Source organism: Triturus cristatus, chromosome 2_1, assembly GCF_964204655.1.
Source record: "Triturus cristatus chromosome 2_1, aTriCri1.1, whole genome shotgun sequence".
Taxonomy (NCBI): domain Eukaryota; kingdom Metazoa; phylum Chordata; class Amphibia; order Caudata; family Salamandridae; genus Triturus; species Triturus cristatus.
Window position 1 is genome coordinate 1080347340 of NC_140581.1, and position 20807 is coordinate 1080368146.

Genomic DNA, 20807 nt, shown 5'->3' on the forward strand with positions numbered 1-20807 from the left:
ACAGTTCTGATGTGCTGTTTTTTAAACTTACCCCTTCGTTTTTCATTTGTGTTTTACTTCATTTGTTTTGCCCTGTTTTTATTCTGTGGCATTGGATGTTCGAGCTATTTCCCCAGTCACGCATCTCTTGCACTCTAAATTGTTGTATCCACCGCTTTTAGAGCGGGTCCCTGCCCGGTAGAGCTCGATATTGCCGCCATATTGGGGGTAGGAAGGGCCGTTTTGGAGCGCCATTGTTGTTAGCGCTCTAGCGCTCCGGTGGTCAGGTCGGCAGCCTACTTAAACGACTCATGGATACGCGCAGCAGTCGAGCGCAGCGGGAGCGCCGTTTATGCGCCGGAGGTGCGCCAGAGGTAAGCCCGTTTGCGCCCGTTCGCGCACGGTCGGGCTCAGGGCTCGGACCCTCTGCCCCAGTATGTATGCTGCCTTTTGTGTACTCACGCCAGTCTCTACTATCACTAAAGGGCTACACACCCCCGACTTGTTACCACTCGTTAAATTTAGCCCGTGGACAATCTACGTGTACTAATTGTGCATTTGGGACCACAGAGAGTGACAAGTTAAGTAGCCGATGTGAACGGGACTTAAAAATGGCACTAGTAAACTGCCGTTCGTTTCCTAAACATGCTGTCGAGATCTCTCTTTTACTTCTTGACAAATCTTTGGATATCTTGTTTCTTACGGAATCTTGGTTGAGCCCCACCTCGGACCCTGATATCGTGCGGTCATTGCCCCCTGGGTATCTGATCCAGCACAAGGATAGAGGCGTGAAAGCGGGGGGAGGGGTCGCTATCATCTATAAGGATTACATCACATGTCGTTTACTTGAGCTTTCAATTTCGGATAGTGAGAGTGTACACTTTGTCATTACAACATCCCCAGCTACCTCCTTCTCAGGCCTCCTGATCTACCGCCCCCCGGGCCCTCTGGGGCTCTTTCAGGAAAACCTGGCTGAAACAGTGATGGATGTAGCCACTACTGTCTCTAACTTTTTGGTGCTGGGGGACTTCAACCTTCATTTTAATAAACACTCGGATTTGGCCGCTTCAGAAGTCATAAAGGATCTGGGCAGCTATGACCTAAGTCAAAAGGTATTACATCCTACTCATTCGAAGGGCAACCTTCTGGACCCTATTTTTTGTAACATTCCTGGCCTCATTACCGAAGTTCCTGTTCCGGTCCCTTGGTCAGACCATATGGTGGTCCCTTTTAGCTGGAAGATGGCTCAGCCTAATTCTTCCTCAAATTCTTATAGAGGGCTAGCCAGGCATTGGTCCAAGCTTGACCTTTCTAAATGGGCAAGCATCCTGAAGCGCACTGAACCCTCAGTCCATTTGGACGTGGAGAGAGCCAATCAGGAGTTTAACCTGTGGATAGAGCGGTCCTTGGACAGTCTGGTGCCAAAAAAAACAATAACAACCAAGAAAGGCCTCACCAAGCATCCTTGGTTTAATCAGGAGCTGAGAGCTCTTAAACAAGAGTGTAAAAGGGAAGAGAGGCAATGGAGGAGAGATTTTAATGGGGAAAAAAAAGCAGATACAGAGCGGTTCTAAAGAAATACAAGACCGCCCTGATTAATACCAAATCTGCTTTCTTTGCCAGTAAAATCGAGTCCTCTGCTAATGCTCCCAGGGAGATATTTAGAATTGTGAAATTGCTGACTAAAGTCCCTGACCCACGGCCTGTCTCGGACGAAGCAGGCAGTCGATGCGAAGAACTGGCAACTTTCTTCTGCACCAAGATTAAAAAGATCATTGATACGCTTCCTCCACTATATCCAATCGCCTCTCAAATGCCACCTGTTAGTCAGAATCTATCGGATCACCCCAGGCTCTCCTTCTTCTCTCCTCTTAGGGAGGATCTTTTGCCTACTTTGCTGAATACCATCAAGTGGCTCCCCGTGTGATCCTGCTCCGATGAGCATTTTAAATGCAGCCCTTTCCACCGTTAGCAAACCAATTGTGAATATGGTGAATGCATCTTTAAACTCAGCTATTGTGCCTAGAGAATGGAAGATAGCAATGGTTAGGGCCTTGCTTAAGAAACCCAGTTTGGATCCAGGGGACGTTTCCAACTACCGTCCTATTTATCTATTACCGGGCATTAGTAAACTGACTGAGAAATTCGTCAATTCACAATTGGCTTCCTTTTTGGAAACTAATAATTTGCTGCATCCATCACAAACTGGGTTCAGGAAAGGACAGGGAACAGAAACTGCCTTGTTGAGGGTGGTGGAGGATGCCAGGAGGATTCTGGATGATGGTTGCAGCGCAGCCATTATCCTCCTGGACCTCAGTGCCGCCTTCGACACAGTTAACCATCACATTCTGGTTTCCCGCCTCAGCAATATGGGAATCACGGGCAAGGCTCTTAAGTGGCTGGAATCCTTCCTTGAGGACAGATTTTTTAGGGTCTTTGAAGATGATCATTGCTCCGGTCCGGTCCCGTTACAGTGTGGGGTTCCGCAGGGGTCGTCCCTCAGCCCCACATTGTTCAATGTGTATATGGCACCTTTGGCGGAGATAGTGGTCCCCTTCGGGGTCCAGCTTGTGAGTTACGCCGATGACACTCAGCTGGTGTTCTCCCTGAATCAGTTCAGACAGTCTCCTCTGCAGTTACGTAACTGTTTAGAAGCTGTGGCATGTTGGATGGACCAATCCCACCTTAAACTGAATGGCGGGAAAACAGAGCTGCTGTTGCTGGGACAGCAGGCCAGCTTTGACAACGCGACCTTCTGGCCTTTGTGTATGGGGCCGGGCCCTATCTCTAATCCAGAAATTAAAAGCCTTGGGCTCTGGCTCGATACGGAGCTAACTTTCAGAACTCAGGCTAGGAAGGTTGCTGCCACTTGTTTTGGGATTCTAAAAACCTTGCGAAAAATCCTCCCACAACTGCCGGAAAGGGCCAGAAAAATCCTAATACAATCTCTGATCCTTTCCAGGATAGATTATGCGAATGCCTTGTATTTGGGAGTACCAGCCTCCACGACCAAAAGGCTTCAAGTCGTTCAGAACGCGGCGGCAAGACTTCTAATGGGCGTCAATCACCGCACATCAGCTAAACCCACCCTGAAATCTCTTCACTGGCTTCCGGTGAAAGAGCGGGTTTTCTTTAAATCTTTGTGTATGGCACATAAACTCCTCCACGGGAAAGGTCCTCCCATCTTGGAAAATTTGGTCATTCCCCACAAATCCCCTCTAAATCTTCGATCCAATGATCAGAACTTGGTAGTGATCCCTCGAATTAAGAGATCTCGTTCGGGTGGGCGTCTTTTTTCACTAAACGCCTCCAAACTTTGGAACTCCCTTCCTCTGATGCTTCGCCAGGAGCCTTGTCTGCTTGTGTTTCGGCAGAAGTTGAAAACCTGGCTCTTTCCGAGGACTTAAGTCGTGTTTTCTGGTCTAGTTAACGGCTTTCCTATTTTCCTTGGGTTACCCTTGTTGAGCGCTGGGATGCTTTCGAGTAGCCATGTGCTATATAAGAGCTTCTTCAATTCAATTCAATTCAACAACCAACAACCACCCACTCCCCACATGGGAACAATTCAGCACACAGACAACAACCACCTTAATGAACTCCACCCATTGAAATACACCCACTGACCCATGCCCTCATCAACTCTTTAACCTCGGAAGCAATGAGATCAGCTACCAGCTCATCACCATCCTCAATGCCTCCATAACTACAGCCACCTTTCCCGACACATGGAAACATGCAGAGGTTAGACCCCTCCTCAAAAAACCTTTGGCATAACCCAGCAAGCTCCGAAACTACTATTCCATCTCTCTTCTCCCATTCCCTGCCAAAGTCCTGGAGAAGGCCATCAACCGCTATCTCACCAATCACCTCGAAGAAAAAAACTGCTGAACCTGTCCCAATCGGGTTTCAGAGCCAACCACAGTACATAGACAGCCCTGATCACCACTACAGGCCACATCCTTGCCCTACTCGACAGAGGAGAATCGGCTGCCCTCATCCTGCTGGACCTCTATGCAGCTTTTGATACTGTCTCCCACTATACACTCATCAATCAGCTACGTCAAGTTGGAATCACAGACAACGCCCTCAGATGAATGGTATTCTTCCTCACAGGACATCTCAAATAACATCACTGATGCCATCATTCAGTGAGAGTTAGTGTTTTGTGAAAGATTCTGAGACTAAAAGATACGTACTAAGCTACTACAAAGAGAAAGGACTATATTAATGAGTGATACTACCTCTCATATATGTTATGTGAGTGGCTGTGCTACTCTGTGCATCCATGTTTGAGTGGCCGTTTGAGTGGCTGTATGTTATATACATGGGTATGTGAGTAGTTGTGTGGGTGTGTGAGTGGGTGATTGTGTAATTGTGTGGGGCTGTGTGTTGTTATATGGGTCTGTAATTAGGTGTGTGACTGGTTGCATGGGTGATTGAGAGGTTTTGTGAAGAGCTGTATGCATGGGTGAGTGGGTGTGAGTGGCTATATCGGTGACTGTCTGGCTACGAGACTGGCCGTTTGAGGGAGTAATTGGGTGTGTTTGTGGCTGTATGGTAAGTGAGTGGTTGTTTGAGTGGGTGTAAGTAATAGTTAGCTCAGGTAACTATAATTGCTAAATTTCACTGGCTTTGTACAAGTGAAATCTGAGCCTAATTATAATATCCCTGTTACCCTGTTTTTTTCAGTGAATTTCTAGGTTTTTTAAAATTATATTCCCTAACTATAACATCCCTATAACCTTTATTTTTACAGTACATTTCTACTTTCTTAAATGTTATTTCCAATCTATAAGGCTCCTGTAACCTTTTTTCAGTGAATTTCTTTGTCTAAAAAAAACGTGACCTGTTGCCGTTGAGAGTGTATGTGTGAGTGGCTGTGTAGGTCATTTAATTGGTGTGTGAGTGGCAGTATGGGTTTGTGAGTGTGTGTGTGTGTGAGTGTGTCAGTGGGTGTGTGAGTGACTGTATGGATCGGTGAGTGGATGTGTGAGTGGCTGTATAGGTGTGTGAGTGGTTGTGTGAATGACAGTATGAGTTTATGAGTGGATATGTGATTATCTGTATGAGTCTGTGAGTGGGTGTGTGAGTAGCTATGTGGGTGGTGACTAGATGTGTGAGTGTCTGCATGGCCCTGTGGGTGGGTGTGAGAGTGTGTCTTTGGGTCTGTGCGTGGGTGTGTGAAGGCCTGTGTGAGTCCATGAGTGCATTTGTGAGTGGATGTATGAGTGCCTGTGTAGGTCTGTGAGTGCATGTATGGGAATGTGAGTGCCTGTGTGAGTGGGTGGGTGTGTGAGTATCTGTGTGGGCCTGTGAGCACCTGTGTGGGTCTGACTGGGTGTGGGAGTGGTGCTATAAATTTTGGGCATTTGCATACTTAGGGTATTTAAAAAGGAGAACCATGGACTCTGCTCTCACTAGGAGACAACAAGAAAGAAACCACTCATCACAGTCACTACACATCGGATTGTGCTCCAAAAGATCAACAATGAATTCACTTCCATTAAGGATTTCATAGATTATTTTACTGTGGAATATGAAAGGAAACACAGTTTTTTTGCCTTTGCGAAGCTCAAGAAGCTAGGATCATTTGTGCTTTACAGAAGTGGAGCTTCACCTGGGACACCTGCTATGTTTGTATTTGTAAGTGCTTCTCATTGAGATTTAATTTCTGTGAAATGAGCATTAGGGCCATAATGGAACCTTATTTTTACCAAGAAGAGTCAACATTTTTGCAGAAATGTATACTCAACTGTAGTACTTTCTAATGGTTAATTTGTAAATGCTACCTCATTGACCTCATTGGGTAAATGTCTAGTGCATATTCTACAGTACAGCTGCATAAAGGACCATGAGGTAATGTCTCCAGTGAACTTGTGTGCATGTATTTTCAGCAATGTGATTGTTCCTGCAGTGTCTTCATCCACAAATCTGACATGAATTCTTGTCAGGAGAACACTAAGAGACTACAAAGAGGAGTATCTCCACCAAATAGAGGCAATTCCTCTTAACTATATGAAGTAAGTGCTTCTTTGTTTGGTGGTGATGTCCTCGTATTTCGCTGCATAAAAACGTGTCCCCAACATCGGCAGGAAACACGATAGGGGGCCTTTTGGTAAGCTGTCCATCAACATGGGAAACTGCAGGAAGGCCCTTGTATACTTCTAAGGAAAACAGGATGTCCAAAAGGGCGAAGCCTGCAGATGGTTTTTGGCATTTGCATACTCATGGTAATTAAAAGGAGACCCATAGTCTCTGTTTCATATTTTTGGAAGGGCATAGGGGCTGTGTGGCCCCCCCTCCCTGGGCCAATTTCAGCCTATGGGACCCCATCCACCAGGGCCTGGGCAAAAATCAATGGGGGAGAGGGCCTATGGCCCTGGTGACCCAATCCCCTGGGTCTCTGCATTGTTTTATACTGGGTGTCCTGGAGCACACCCAGGGCACCCAGGTCACCAGTTTTGGGGACCTGTCAGCTCCTCGCCTCCAGCGGGAACCGGCATTGGTCCCACATGCAGGGAGCAGCCAAAAATGATGAGCCCCGTGTGTGGGACCAATCCTTTCATCTATTTTCCAGCTCATTTGTCAGCGGGCAGGAAAACAGATGAAATGTACACTCCCAGCAAGGGAAACAGTTTTCCTGCTCCAGTCCACTGTGAGTGGAGTTACTGTTTGCTCTCGCTTTGGCGGGAGCTCTCAAAGCACCTTCCAAGCAACAGCAAACAACTATGTCCCTGGGTGGGCACACAAGGACATAGGGAGCCAGCCCTGGGGGGTGGCAGTCCCCAGTGCTATTAATGGTTTAAGGAGGTGGGTCTCACTGCCCCCTCCTTTCATTTTCAAGGGCCTGCCCCAGGGAGGGGATGGTCCCGGGGACCCAGAACGACCAGGGAGGGGGCCACTGGGCCCCCCTCCTTCTAAAAATATAAAAAAGCCCTGGGGAGTTGGAGGTCCCCGGAGCTGACCATTGGCCCTGGAGGGGGCCATGCGGCCTCCTCCCTCTAATATATATGGGGCTGTGGTAGGTGCTAGACCCCAGGGCCCTTATGGGCAATAGAGGGGGTCTGCATGGCCCTCCTGCTTTTTTACATCAAAGCCCTTGGGAGGTAGTGGTTCCCAACCCAACACATGGCCAATGAGGGGGGCCAGACAGCCCCCCTCTCTCTATTATATATGTGGCCCAAGGGAGGTGATGGCCCCAGGGTCCCTTACAGACAATGGAGGAGGGCCACGCAGCCCTCCTCTGTTTTATTTTTAAATCAGCGTACCCGGCAGGTAGTAGCCCCCGGGGCCAAGATTGGCCATCGGGAGGGCAGCCTGGTGCACCCCTTTCCCTATTTAAATTATAATAAAGACTCCAGGACCTGGCCCACCAGGGGGAACATGTTTAAACAAGTGTGGAAGATTGCGCTTGTTTTAAAAAAAACATTTTTGCTGTAAATCTTTTGCGATATTTGCAGAGAAAATAATTAACAAAAATTGGACCCAGCACCAGGCCTACGGGGGTCAAAGTATTCCCACCCTGGCCCCTTTACTTTTTTTCCTGCTTTTTGGTTGGGACTGAGTCCCAAGATGGATGCCAAAACCTCCTGGTTGAAGTGTTTGCAGCCAATCAGATCTCTGCACAAGTTCCAGAGGATTCTCTGAAGGTCAGCTTCACTAGATATACAAATTTGTTTTTCCTTTAATATCTCAAAAACATGCTTTCTGGACCAAGATCTAGCTTTCTGTCAAATTTGGTGTAATTCAGTTCAGCAGTGGTTCTTAGTGGCCCTAGCTGGGTTCACAGGACCATCAACAAATTCAAAGATGTGAACCGATCCATGACTCTAGAGAACAGTACTTCAGAGATACCCACCAGGGAGCAGTATAACCCCACCAGGGTTATACTTACCTACAATGGGAATTCCAAGGAGATACACAAAACCTTAACCAATAACTAGGAAATGCTCACAAAAGACCCCATTATAAGCACCTCCATTCCAGACAGGCCCAGTATCTCCTACAGAAGAGGACGCAGTCTCCGTGTTACACTCATTCATAGTAACATTACCACCATTGATCACAGTAGAGGTATCAATCTACAAGGCTTATTTCCATTCTGCCACTGTAAAGCCTGTCGATGCAACCAGATGAAAAAAAGCACCACAACTCCATCACTGGTACCAATGATCCCATCAACCAGTTCATCACATGTAGCTCCACATTTGTAATGTACATATTGGAATTCCCTTGCAATCTTAGATATGTAGGCAGCACCACACTCATGGCCAAAAAGAGAGTAATGGAACACATGAGGGCCATCACGAACAAGGATCAACACTATCCAAAAGCTAGGCATTTCGGGACACACCATTTCTCTGATTGTTCCAAACTCAGTTATTTTGCCATCAAACAAGTCCAGATGGCCATTTATTTGCAGGAGGAATGATCACAATACCTCTTTTTATTGCTGTCCAGTGCACTGCCTTTGTCCCAATCTTCCTGTCTTCTCTTCTGTCATATATGTGTAGATCTTTGACCAACATGATGTCATATTCTGATTACTGTAACCAGATCTCACCTGTCATTTTATCTATCTCTTGCATGAGGAAAGGAAGGCAGCCTTCAAGTTGGTCTGGTGATTTCTAACGGGTTCCCTACCCTTTTCTTCAGATAACATCCACTTGATGTTCTGCATTTCCCAGATAAGAAACGCTTCATTTGGTTATACATATATAGAATTTAGTTTATTTATTTGTACATGGGAAACTGCTGTGCCATTATCGGTTCTTTGGGATATTTTGGTTATGTGCACTTATTACATATATAATTTTTCTATGTAGAGCGACAAGTAGGCCTGCGCCGATGTGACTGCAACCCAAATTTTACATTTACCAGTAGTGTGAGTACAAGGTCGATTTCCTGCCCTCTGGTACATGTCCTGACCCTGAGGCGGTTCATAGACACAATGTTGCTACCAGTATTCTCCTTCCTCAGCTGTCTCCTATGAGGGCTCTGCACTGTCAGTATTATCCTTCAGTAGATTGCTCACCCCCTGCTTTATAAATCACAGGAAGGGAGGTTGACACATGTACTTTGCATTCTAATGGGTTCTATATGAACTTTGTTCAATGTGGGAGATGCCTTTATTACGCTGATGCACTTTATGTTGGACATTACAGCATTACAAGTTGTGCTATGTATGTACATAAGACTGTTAAAAGATTGCCGCTGCATTTATTGTGTCACTTGACATTTTAGGCCTATGTTCATTTCTGCAGCATGTACATGTAAATCGCTCCTCCCTTTCACTATTTGTGTGAACAAGGCCGCATGACGGCTGAAACGTGAAACACAGGTTTATGGAGCAAAAAAAAACCTTTGTGCTTTACCATTGTCTTGTTGCCTGAGTGCGCGCGATACACTTTCTTTGGTGTGATATATATATATATATATATATATATATATATATATATATATATATATATATATATATATATATGTATATATTACCTACTGGCGGTCGCCAGTAGGTAGTTATAGTTAGGACCACGTTTCCATAGGAAATCCGCAACATTCTATTTTGAATAACTTTGGCGCCGGTCGACGAATCCTCGCGAATTTTTCAAAATAGGTGGGGCGCTACGCTCCGCTCCTACCCTGAAAGTCTCGGGGGGATTCGTCAAGCGGGGGCTGAGAAAAAAGGGGGGTCCCAAAACGCGTTTTTCCCATGCATTTTTCCATAGGACCTTTAGACACAGCTACAGCCCGAACGGCTGAACAGAGTTACTTGAAATTTGGCAGAGAGGTAGTCTACAGGTCAAGGAAGTGCCTTTTGTAGGTCTGGTGTAAATCTGTTCAGTAGTTCCTGAGAAAATAGCATTTAAATCAATATATATATCTGTGGCAGCTTACCGTGCGCTTACCGTGCGCTTACGGTAAGCTTACCGTACGCGTACGGTGCCGTGCGCGAGCTCAAATCTGATTGGTTGTCACATGACTGTAAACATTCGAATCAGACGAAATCAGGAAGTGTCGGCCGCCATTTCGTGTGTTTCACACAGAAAAAAAAAGGGAGATAACTTGAAAAGGGGGCAAGGAAGAGAGTTACAGACCCCCTAACATTTGAAAGGGGGTCAAAGAAGGACAGAAAAGTACAAAAAAAACATTTATTAATTTTAAAAAAAAATCACGGGTACGCGTACGGTAAGCTTACCGTACGCGTACGGTAGAAAAAAAATAAAAAAAGAAATAAAATTCAGATTTAAGTGTTTAGATATTAGGGGGCTCTAAAAAGAGCCGTTGTGTTTATGAAGTGAGTTTTTAGTGGTACCTACAAGTAAGTACCGATGCAGAGTCTAAGGTTCAAGAGGAAGACTCTGTTCCCTTCATCAGTGAAGTGTACACCATCTCCTCTATAAATGTCTTGCATGTCGTAACGCAAGTTGTTGTGGTAAATGGAACCCATACCATAGTCTCGGAGGAAAGCAGAAACAGATTTGTTGACGTGCTTTCTTGCTTTTTCAATCTGCAGACAAAAATGATTGGACCAGTTCCATTTTTGCCTTTGGCATATGTTAGAATATGCAAAGGCAGTTTTAGGGAAAAGTGAAAACAGTTGTGCAAAGGTCTCCTTCATAAGCATTTCCAGACCTACCCCAGTCAAAGTGCCTAGGTCATTGCCACCACAGTGAACTATTATGAGGTCAGGGTGTTGGATTTGCATGAAGGATTTCACCAATGGCATCAATTGGTGCCAATTTAACCCTCTCTGACCAATCCATTTAATGTCTACATTTGGCAAAGCAAGGTCTCTCACCATACCTGTTTTCTCTGCATACTTTTCACTCCAGAAGACATAGCGGTGCCCTACAATCCACACTGTGAACATCTTCAAAGGAGATCTGGATGCACTCAGGAGGTGTATTTCAGTAGAATGGGAAAAAGAAATGAAACACATTTTGGAACTGGAGGCATACATATTTTTTTAAAATAAAAAGAACTCATTGGCTGTTTCATACCATTCTACACTAAAAACTAGGCTGTATGTGTCAATTTATAGAAGCATGTTTTGTATTGGTACAGAAAAATGTGTTACCAAACAACAGTACTATGGATTTGCTGTTAGGTTTGCAAAGTCAAGCACTCTTGCTCTTTGGAAATGAAACATTGTGTGGTGAACTTCTGACCTAACTCCACACAGCAGTGTTCCATGAGCTGTTGCTATGGTAGCAGGCAGAAGTCAAGTTGGGGGAAGGGTACTAGGCAGAAGTCAAGTTGGGGGAAGGGTACTTTTGGAAAAGGGTTGGTTTTCAACCAATAGAAATGTGTGATTACATTTGAAAAAAAGGGGGAAGCACTGAGATTTGAAATTAACATGTATATGTGTGGAAAAAGAGAGGGAAACATTGCCATTATCTGGTTCTGCTGAGAGGAGAGAGGTGTACAGAACAGAGATCCTGGCTCTGATAATCTGCTGTTTGAGTGCCACATTTCTTTCACAACTAACTAATTTTAAAGGTGAGTTATGAGTTTGGGAGGGGATGTATATGGTAAATTAAGAAATGAATAATAGAATTGGAATTCCTTTTGTTGAAGTTGTGTTTATCATTTTGTGTTTTGGGAGAAATTTAAATGTAAGGAACATGTAAAATAATATGGACTATGTTTTCACCATAAATTAAGGTGTACTGGTATAAATGAGGAATACTTTTAGGGTTTGAGGTTGCAGTCAGTAATGCAAATACATTCAGCATCACTAAGGCTGGTTGCCCTTGCTGGAGTGTAGTCAGTCACCCAGGTTACACATGTTGCTGGTCTCAAAAAGCTGCTTGGACATGTGCTGTTTTCAGAATCTGAAAAGTGGATTCAAAATGTGTCAGACTGTAAAAGTACTTATCACTTGCCAAAAAAAGAGTAGTAAGTGTGCTTTCAAATTGGCAAAGAAATTTCGTTTTCTGACTAATATCAAACCATGACTCTGTGTGCAAAGAGGAATTATAGACAGAGATTTATTGCGTATTACTCTGGTAATTTTACATTTGCATTAGTAGGAAAGGCGGAGCTATTTTTTCTGCAGAAGCAGACTCTTAGCACACACCCAGCTGCTTATCCTGTAGAATCATGCATAGTATTCACAACCGAGTGGGGTTTGCGGTTGCAGTCAGTAATGCAAATACATTCAGCATCACTAAGGCTGGTTGCCCTTAATGGAGTGTAGTCAGTCACCCAGGTTACACATGTTGCTGGTCTCAAAAAGCTGTTGGGACATGTGTTGTTTTCAGAATCTGAAAAGTGGATTCAAAATGGGTCAGACTGTAAAAGTACTTATCACTTGCCAAAAAAAGAGTAGTAAGTGTGCTTTCAAATTGGCAAAGAAATTTCGTTTTCTGCCTAATTTCAAACCATGACTCTGTGTGCAAAGAGGAATTATAGACAGAGATTTATTGCGTATTACTCTGGTAATTTTACATTTGCATTAGTAGGAAAGGGGGAGCTATTTTTTCTGCAGAAGCAGACTCTTAGCACACACCCAGCTGCTTATCCTGTAGAATCATGCATAGTATTCACAACCGAGTGGGGTTTGAGGTTGCAGTGAGTAATGCAAATACATTCAACAACACTAAAGCTGGTTGCCCTTGCTGGAGTGTAGTCATTCACCCAGGTTACACATGTTCCTGGTCTCAAAAAGCTGTTTGGACATGTGCTGTTTTCAGATTCTGAAAAGTGGATTGAAAATGTGTCAGACAGTAAAAGTACTTATCACTTGCCAAAAAATGAGCAGTAAGTGTACTGTATTATATAATGATTTATTAAATATTAATACTTTTTTATTTTTTTTAGAGTGTGATAATTTTTTTGAAAAAAAACACAATTTTTACAAGTAATTTCAATTAAATTTTAGTTAAAAATTAAATTGTTGGGTGGGTCAGGTAAGTCAGAAATTAGATGGTCCCTTTCTTCCACTTCTCCTCAAACAGATTTTCAGTATTTAGTTATTAATCCCTCAAGGACCTTGTAATGTGGTAATTGTTTTTTAGTGTTTTAGAAAAAAAAAAAAAAAAATACGCGTACGGTAAAAAAAAAAAAAAGTTTTTAAGAAAAAATTTAAAAAAGTTGAGAGGTAAGGTTGGCTCTTAAAAGAGCCGTTGTGTTCATGCAGGGACAGAGGAAAGGAAGAATGGGAACATTAGCTGGTAGGACAAATGTGCTGGTCTATTTTGTTGTTAATGAGGGGAAGACTGGTCTCCCTATGAACAATTAGACCATGGCAAAATGAGCACCGCATTGTAACCCTCGCAAACCGATGGTTAGTTTCCACAGGACCAGAAAAAGGTGAATCTGCCTCCACAGATGAAGGGCTCAGCTGAGCTTCCGAAGATGGACTCGGCTGAGCTGCTGTGGATGTGCTTGCTCGACTTACTGAAGGGTTTCCTCTAGTATGTCGCGCATGTGTCCTAGGGTGTACATCCTCAAGGTGTCGTAACATAGTGTGATTCCCGAAGGAGTACTTCTTGTTAGGATTACCTCTTGAAAGTACACGCTGGCACAGCTTACAAGTCACCAAAGCAGCATTGATTTTTTTCTCGCCCTCAGGAAAAGTAAAATACTCCCATATAAAAGAGCTCTTCTGTTTCCTCTTTCTCTGCCTGATGGTGGTGCTGCTAGCCTCACTCTCAGCAGAGGAGTGCTGGTCTGCCATCGTATCCCAAAGACAACTCAGCTCCTTCTCCTAAGGGATCACAAGCAGAAATGAGGGGAATGGGTGTGGTGTAGGAGAGTTCTAAAACTGAAACTACTTTGAACCAATCAAAAGTTTTGTTTCTTGATCACATGACCCACCGTGCGCGTACGTTACGCTTACGGTACGCTTACGGAGCGCTTGTGGTAAAAATACGCATGCGCGTACAAAAGACACGTGCTCGCGTGCATGCGCATATCAGGCACGCCCCAACACTTCCGCGTAACGTGCGCGTGTAGCGTACATGCTTACGCGCCACGTATGCAGTACGCACGGCTACGTAAATTGCGTAACCATACGCAAAAAGAGTAGAAATATTACGAACATTACGCAAACCGTACGCTTACCGTAAGCTTACCGTACGCGCACGTAGAAAAAAAAAAAAAAAGGAAAAAAACAAATCACTATGTCATACTAATATATCTTACCTGTTTGGTAAAAAAAAAAAATGAGAAAAAATAATATATTGCAGAATTTTTAAAAATTAAGCATAGTGTTTTAAGAGAATATAAAGTAAAAAAAAAAAAAGTAAAAAAGCTTGCAAATAAAAAAAAAAAACACGTTTAATATAAGAATTTGTATAAAAAAAAACATACAAAAACAATGAAAAAACCATGGGAATCACACATGTTATAGGTAAGAATTAGCATTTAAAAAACCATACAAATTCACTGAAAAAACCATGGGTTTCACACACGTTATAGTTAGGAATTAGCATTTAAAAAACCTTGCAAATTCAGTGAAAAAACCATAGGTTTCACACACGTTATAGTTAGCGGACATTTTACTCATAAAAAACCAATGAAATTCCCCCGTTATAGTTAGTTAAGCTAACTATAACTCGCGCACCCGCAATCCACTCCTGATGACGTAACATATTACATCACTCATGACATGGTCAGTGACATCACTCATGACATCACTGATGACATCTCAAATGACATCACTGATGACATCATCCTTGTGACAGAGTGGTAGACCTCCTCTCACCCTAATATAACCTTTGATACAAACATTCAAAAATAGAGACTGAAATTTTCAAAAAAATGGACATACCAATACCAGTTACAACAACCTCTTCAGTAATTCTAAGATCCACATACACATCCACTCATTCACCAACAGTCCTGTACAGTCACTCATACGTGTACTCACTCATCATATGTACTCATACACCTATACATCCTGTTACACAATGCCACTCATCCATAGAGTTACTCACACACATAGTCACTCATGCTAATAAAGAATCAAACATACATTTACTTGCATATACAGTTATACACACACCACCACACTTACTTCTACGGAAACTTACACATACTTACTCTTTTAAATAATCACTTATAAAAACACATACTTATTCATACAGGAACTGTTTCAATCTCTCACTCTCACATATACTCACTTATATACACCAATAGTCAAATATACTTCTTTAAAACATATTTAGTAACTCATAAAGACACTATTGAGACAGTCATTCACTCACTAACACACCCATACACACACTCATCCAACCATACAGACATGCACACATGCTGTCTTCAACACATACAACCAGAGAGTCAATCATTCATGCACCTATGCACTATGTAATACCCCCCACCGAACCATGCAGACACTCAGACTGATACTCAAAAAACAACCTAATATCCTATATAAACACCCATGTAGCTACTCACCAACCCATGCAGCCACTTATACACAAAGTGAGAGACTGATACAGATATTTACACATTTAAACATTACTCACTAAGCCATGTATTCACTAAGATACACTTAATCAGTCAGTTATACAATCAATTTTTAAAAAACAAATCATCCTTTTAGACACTTATATACCCATTTATTCTTCCATCGACCTTGAGATATACATATATAAAACATATGTAATTTTCAGAAAAACACACATTCACTGGATGATGTCATCAGTGATGTCATTTGAGATGTCATCAGTGATGTCATGAGTGATGTCACTGACCATGTCATGAGTGATGTAATATGTTACGTCATCAGCAGTGGATTGCGGGTGCGCGAGTTATAGTTAGCTTAACTAACTATAACGGGTGAATTTCATTGGTTTTTTATGAGTAAAATGTCCGCTAACTATAACGTGTGTGAAACCTATGGTTTTTTCACTGAATATATATATATATATATATCTCCGTATTGTATTGATGAGTGACTGCATGTATGAGTGATTGTATGGATGAATGAGTGAATCTGTGTGTAGACCTAGGAATCAGTGAGTGCGTATGTAGAAACTGGTATTGGTGTGTCGATGGTTTTGAAAATGGTAGTCTGTACTAACTATAATGTCCCTGAAATGTATGTTTTTTTCAGTGAATTTCTAAGGTTTTTTAAATGCTAATATCTAACTATAACATGCCTTCAAACACCCCTTAGCAATCCCACTGTGTGGGATTTACTGGAGGTAACAGGAGGATTAGTTATCCCTCAATGTCAACCTTGGGGGCCAACTACCACTTTTATTACCACCAGTAAGTCCCACACAGCAGGATTGCTAAATTCTTATATCAGGCCCGCCCCCTCACTGCACCACTGTGCAAACGCGCCCCTAGCCCCTTTTTACACCTCACTGCAACGTAGCTCTGTGGCGCTTACTGGAGGTACCTGGTTGGCTAGTTGGACCCCAGGGACATTCAGGATTCAAGGGGAGTTAATCCCCCAACATACAATGTGCCAGAGGGCCCGTTTGCACAGTGGTGAAGGGACGGGGTGGGACCTGATGTGACAAATGTGAAAACTCGCCCTGTGGTGCGTTTTAAGTTGGGGGATTCAGTCCCCTTGAATCCTGAGGGTCCCTGTGGGCCAACTAACCCACCAGGTACCTCCAGTAAGCGCCACAGAGCTGTTTTGCAGAGAGGTGGTCCAAGGCCACACTCCTTTTTGCACCTCTCTGCAACGCAGCTCTGTGGAACTTACTGGAGGTACCTGGTTGGCTAGTTGGACCCCAGGGACATTCAGGATTCAAGGGGAGTTAATCCCCCAACTTACAATGTGCCAGAGGGCCCGTTTGCACAGTGGTGAAGGGACGGGGTGGGCCCTGATGTGACAAATGTGAAAACTCGCCCTGTGTCGCGTTTTAAGTTGGGGGTAAGTCCCCTTGAATCCTGAGGGTCCCTGGGGCCCAACTCCAGTAAGAGCCACAGAGCTGCGTTGCAGAGAGGTGTAAAAAGGAGCGTGGCATAAGACCACCTCTCTGCAACCCAGCTCCCTGACGCAAATTGGAGCTACCTGGTGGGCTAGTTGGCCCCCAGGGACCCTCAGTAATTAAAGGGAATTAATTCCCCAACTTACAACACGCCAGTGGGTGCATTTGCACCATGCTGCAGGGAAAGGGCGGGGGTCTCCAGCGACTTGCCGGTTCCTTTTTATTTTAATCAAATGACTGTTATGGGAGGCGGCTGCATGTCTCCCCTTCTGTGGGCCACTTTTGGCCCCGGGACCCCATCCCCCAGGGCCTGGCCAACCTTTTTTTTGGGGGAGGGTGCCATGTGACCCCCTCCTCATGCCATTTTTGGCCCAGGGGACCCCATCCCGCGGACCGGCCGTATCCTGTTTTTAAAAAAAAAATGTAAAAAATCTTGGGGAGGGGGGGGCTGCGTGGCCCCACTCCAGGGCTACTTCTGGCCCCGGGGAGCCCATCCACCGGGGCCTGGCCGCTCCGTTGGGGATCGTGGGGGGCGCCCCGATGCCCCCAAGGTCCCTGCCAGGTCCCTGCCTCCTGTGGAAGCTGGCATTGCTTTTTCACTAGGGGAGATGCTGACATGCCGCTCCCCTTGTGGAAAAGCAATCCTGCTTTGCTTCATTGGAGCGAGAGCAGGTTTCCCCACTCTCCCTTCAATGAAGCAAAGCAGAGTTTACTATGACAGCTCCCGCCCTGCCATATCAAACAGCAGTGTTCCGGGGGTGGGCTCCCTTGGACACTGCAGGAGCCGGCCCTGGTGGGTGGTGGTCCCCAGGGCCATCGAGGGCTCCTGGAGTGGGCAGCGATGCCCCCTCCTTTCATTTTGAAAGCCACGGGGAGTAGGTGGTCCCCGGGGCTGGGGGTCCGTAAAGGAACCCCAAAATAGAGAAAGGAGTGCCCCAGGGTAGTGGTGGTCACTGGGGCATGTGGGGTGCTCTTCCCCCACACTTCTTTTTTAAAACATTTTTAAACAGAGCCCCGGGGAGGTGGCTATCCCCAAGGCTGGGGGGGCATGTGCCCCCCACATGCAATTAAAAAATCCCCGGGGAGGTAGCGGTCCCCGGGGAAGCATGGGGTGGGTGGGATCCTCCCACACATTTGTTTTTCAAAAGCCCCAGGGAGGTGGAGGTCCTTGGGGCAACGGGGGGGGCACATGCCCCCAATAAAGAATCAGCATAGTCCCAGGGAGCTGGCAATCCTCCCTGCGGACCCTGCTATTAATATTTTGGCAATGCCCCCGGGACCAAGCCCACCGGGGCCTCATTTCAATGAAGCGCGGGAGCCCGAGCTTCATTTTTTAAAATAATTTTGTCAGGATTCACGACTCCGATGCAAATTACGCCACAATTGTTTTAAAAAAATGCTTTTCTTGGCCCTGGAGGTCCTTGTGGGACTACCTGAGCAGGCCTAGGGGGTCAGGGTGATTTTACCTTGCCCCCTTTTCTAGTTTTATAACCTTTTTTTTTTACTGTTTTTGGCTGCCAACACTTCCCAATTTGGAGTTTTGGCACCCAATCCGAGTTAAGCTCGTTGTTGGACTTGGCCCTTCTGGCAGGATCACCCCCGGGACTTTTTGCTTTTTATTGGTGACTTGGTGTAGTGATTTTTGGTTTCTGCGCACTTAACTGCTGTATCCCAAGGTAAAGTGCGTGCGTGTTGTGAGGTTGGCCTTCCCTCCCATAGGAATGCATGGGGAAATGTATGTGTCCTGGTAGTTCCTGATGCGTGGGGTGTGCAGGCCCGAGTTTGGTATGTGCGGACTCGTGTGATTGAATGCTGCGCGATGATGTGTGCGGCGTGCATGTACCTAGTGTGGAAGTGCCACTTCTAGAAGTGGGCACTTCGGTGTGCAGTATCTGGCGATTGGCTGGTGGAGGTCATGTGATGGGCTAGGGATTCCCCAGAGTCAGGAAGAGTCACCCAGTGGTGAATGGGAGGTTAGCATGCTGATGGCTGGGGAGGAGTATACCTGGGTCCTGAATAGGACAGGGCTTTCCCCACACACTGCTGGCTCCGGCCCCTGTGGTGCGTCTGATGACCCTAGCCCTGCCAGTGAATAGGGAGAGGGGCTGAGCAAAACAAAGTGCTCAGGAACCTGTTGTAACTGGTTCGCCCCTTCCCTGCACCTTCAGACAAAGACTTTTACTGTATAAAAAGGGGCTGTGTCCCCTTACAATTTGTTCTCTTGCAGGATCCACTTGAGGGGGGGCCTGCTGCTGCTGGGCGCCAGGAGAGACCGCCACTGGGGACTGCCTCCCTGCTGGAGGGCCCTGTGAGCTGGCTCTGGGCCCAGTCTTTGCCCCCCTGCCTTTTGAAGACTTCATTGCTGGACCCTTTTGTTTGTAGCGCCTGGGAGCGCTGTGATTTGCTGTATAGCGCTAGGAGCGCTTCATTTTGAGGCCCTGGCGCTTCCAGCGCGCTCCTGTGTCGCCCTGTCGCAACCGAGGGAATCCCAGGCGTAGGGATTCCCCCCCTCGAGTATCGGATCGAGCGGGAGCCCACCCCGCATTGTGTGTTCATTGGCGGGTGCCCACCCCGCTTATCTGATCCTTTCGTTGGCAGGTGCCTACCCCGCTTATGGGTGGTGGTTGCGAGGGAGCCCACCCCTCTCATTGCCGAGAAATCACCGCCGCGGCCCCGGCGAAACAGGAAGTCAGGCGGCCGGGGGCGGGCCTCTGGGACAACAGGAACCGGAAGCAGGAGGGCGGGAGCCTACCCTGCCTCCCCCCCGAAGACGCACGGCTGGTTGAAGCCCCGGAGACTGCCCCGCACCGCCCGTCACCCCGGAGGCTCTGAGGTCCTCTGAGAGCAGCCCGGGAGAGCAGGAGACGACGCGGGAGTCCCAGGTGAGTGGGGCTCCACGCGGTTGAGGATTTTGCCCGTTCTGCCCTCTCCCTTCTTCACGGCAGCGCCGCAGTTGCGGGCTGCTGCACCGAGGGGGAGCAAGTTCGGCCCGGGGCATTTTAGGTTGCTGAGTCCCACGCTTCTGGGGGCATTCTAGTTTTGGAACCCCAAAGGCTCCCACTAGGCACATTGTTCAAGAGTCCGGAGGGACTCCGACCGACGGGGCCATATTTGTTCTAGAGCCCCGAGAAGGCTCCAACGTTACAGGGGCATTTATTTGGCAATCGCGAGTCCCCCGAGAGGGACTCCAACAACGGCGCATTTGTTTGGTTGAGTCCACGAGGCGCCCCTATTGTTGTGGTCCAGAGGGGGCTCCACAGGCACAGCAGTGCCCACGCTCATTTTTCTCCAGCTGCCCAGCACTTAGTGGGCAGCTGCATCGTTTAGGTTGTGGCCCTCTGAGTTTTGGACTGTGCCTCCTGCGCAGCCTTGCCCTTGACTTTGTTGAACACAGGGCGTCCTAGCCTGGACAAGGCCAGTTGGCCTAGGGACTGCCACAGGTGGTGGCATATGAGTTCTTGCGCAATTGTTCCTTTCCTTGCACCTCTGAATGTGTTTTTATGCGTCATGTGCCATTGCTTTACACCTCTGAATGTGTTTTTATGCATCATGTGTTTTCCTTCCCTACACCTCTGAATGTGATGCATCATGTGTAACGTTCTATTACCCCTACAGGTATTGTGATACTTAGGTGGTTGTTTGCTTTCTCCTAGTACAGGTGGTGCTAGTGAGGTCCTAGTTCCCTGCGTGACCGTCTCCCAAGGTGGTTAGGGTTGCGTAGGTGGTACTTACCTGATACCAGTAAGCACTGGTTGTGTGCTATACATATTATTTTTGTGCTACAGTAATTTTATACATTTTTGTGCTAACTTCTAAAAGGTGCTAATCCTTGACAGTGGCCCATGTGGCCCTGTCCCCTGTACATATAATCCCTTGTAAATTCTGCCCGTGCCTGTTGGCACATTGTAATGTGTGTGTTTTTATCTA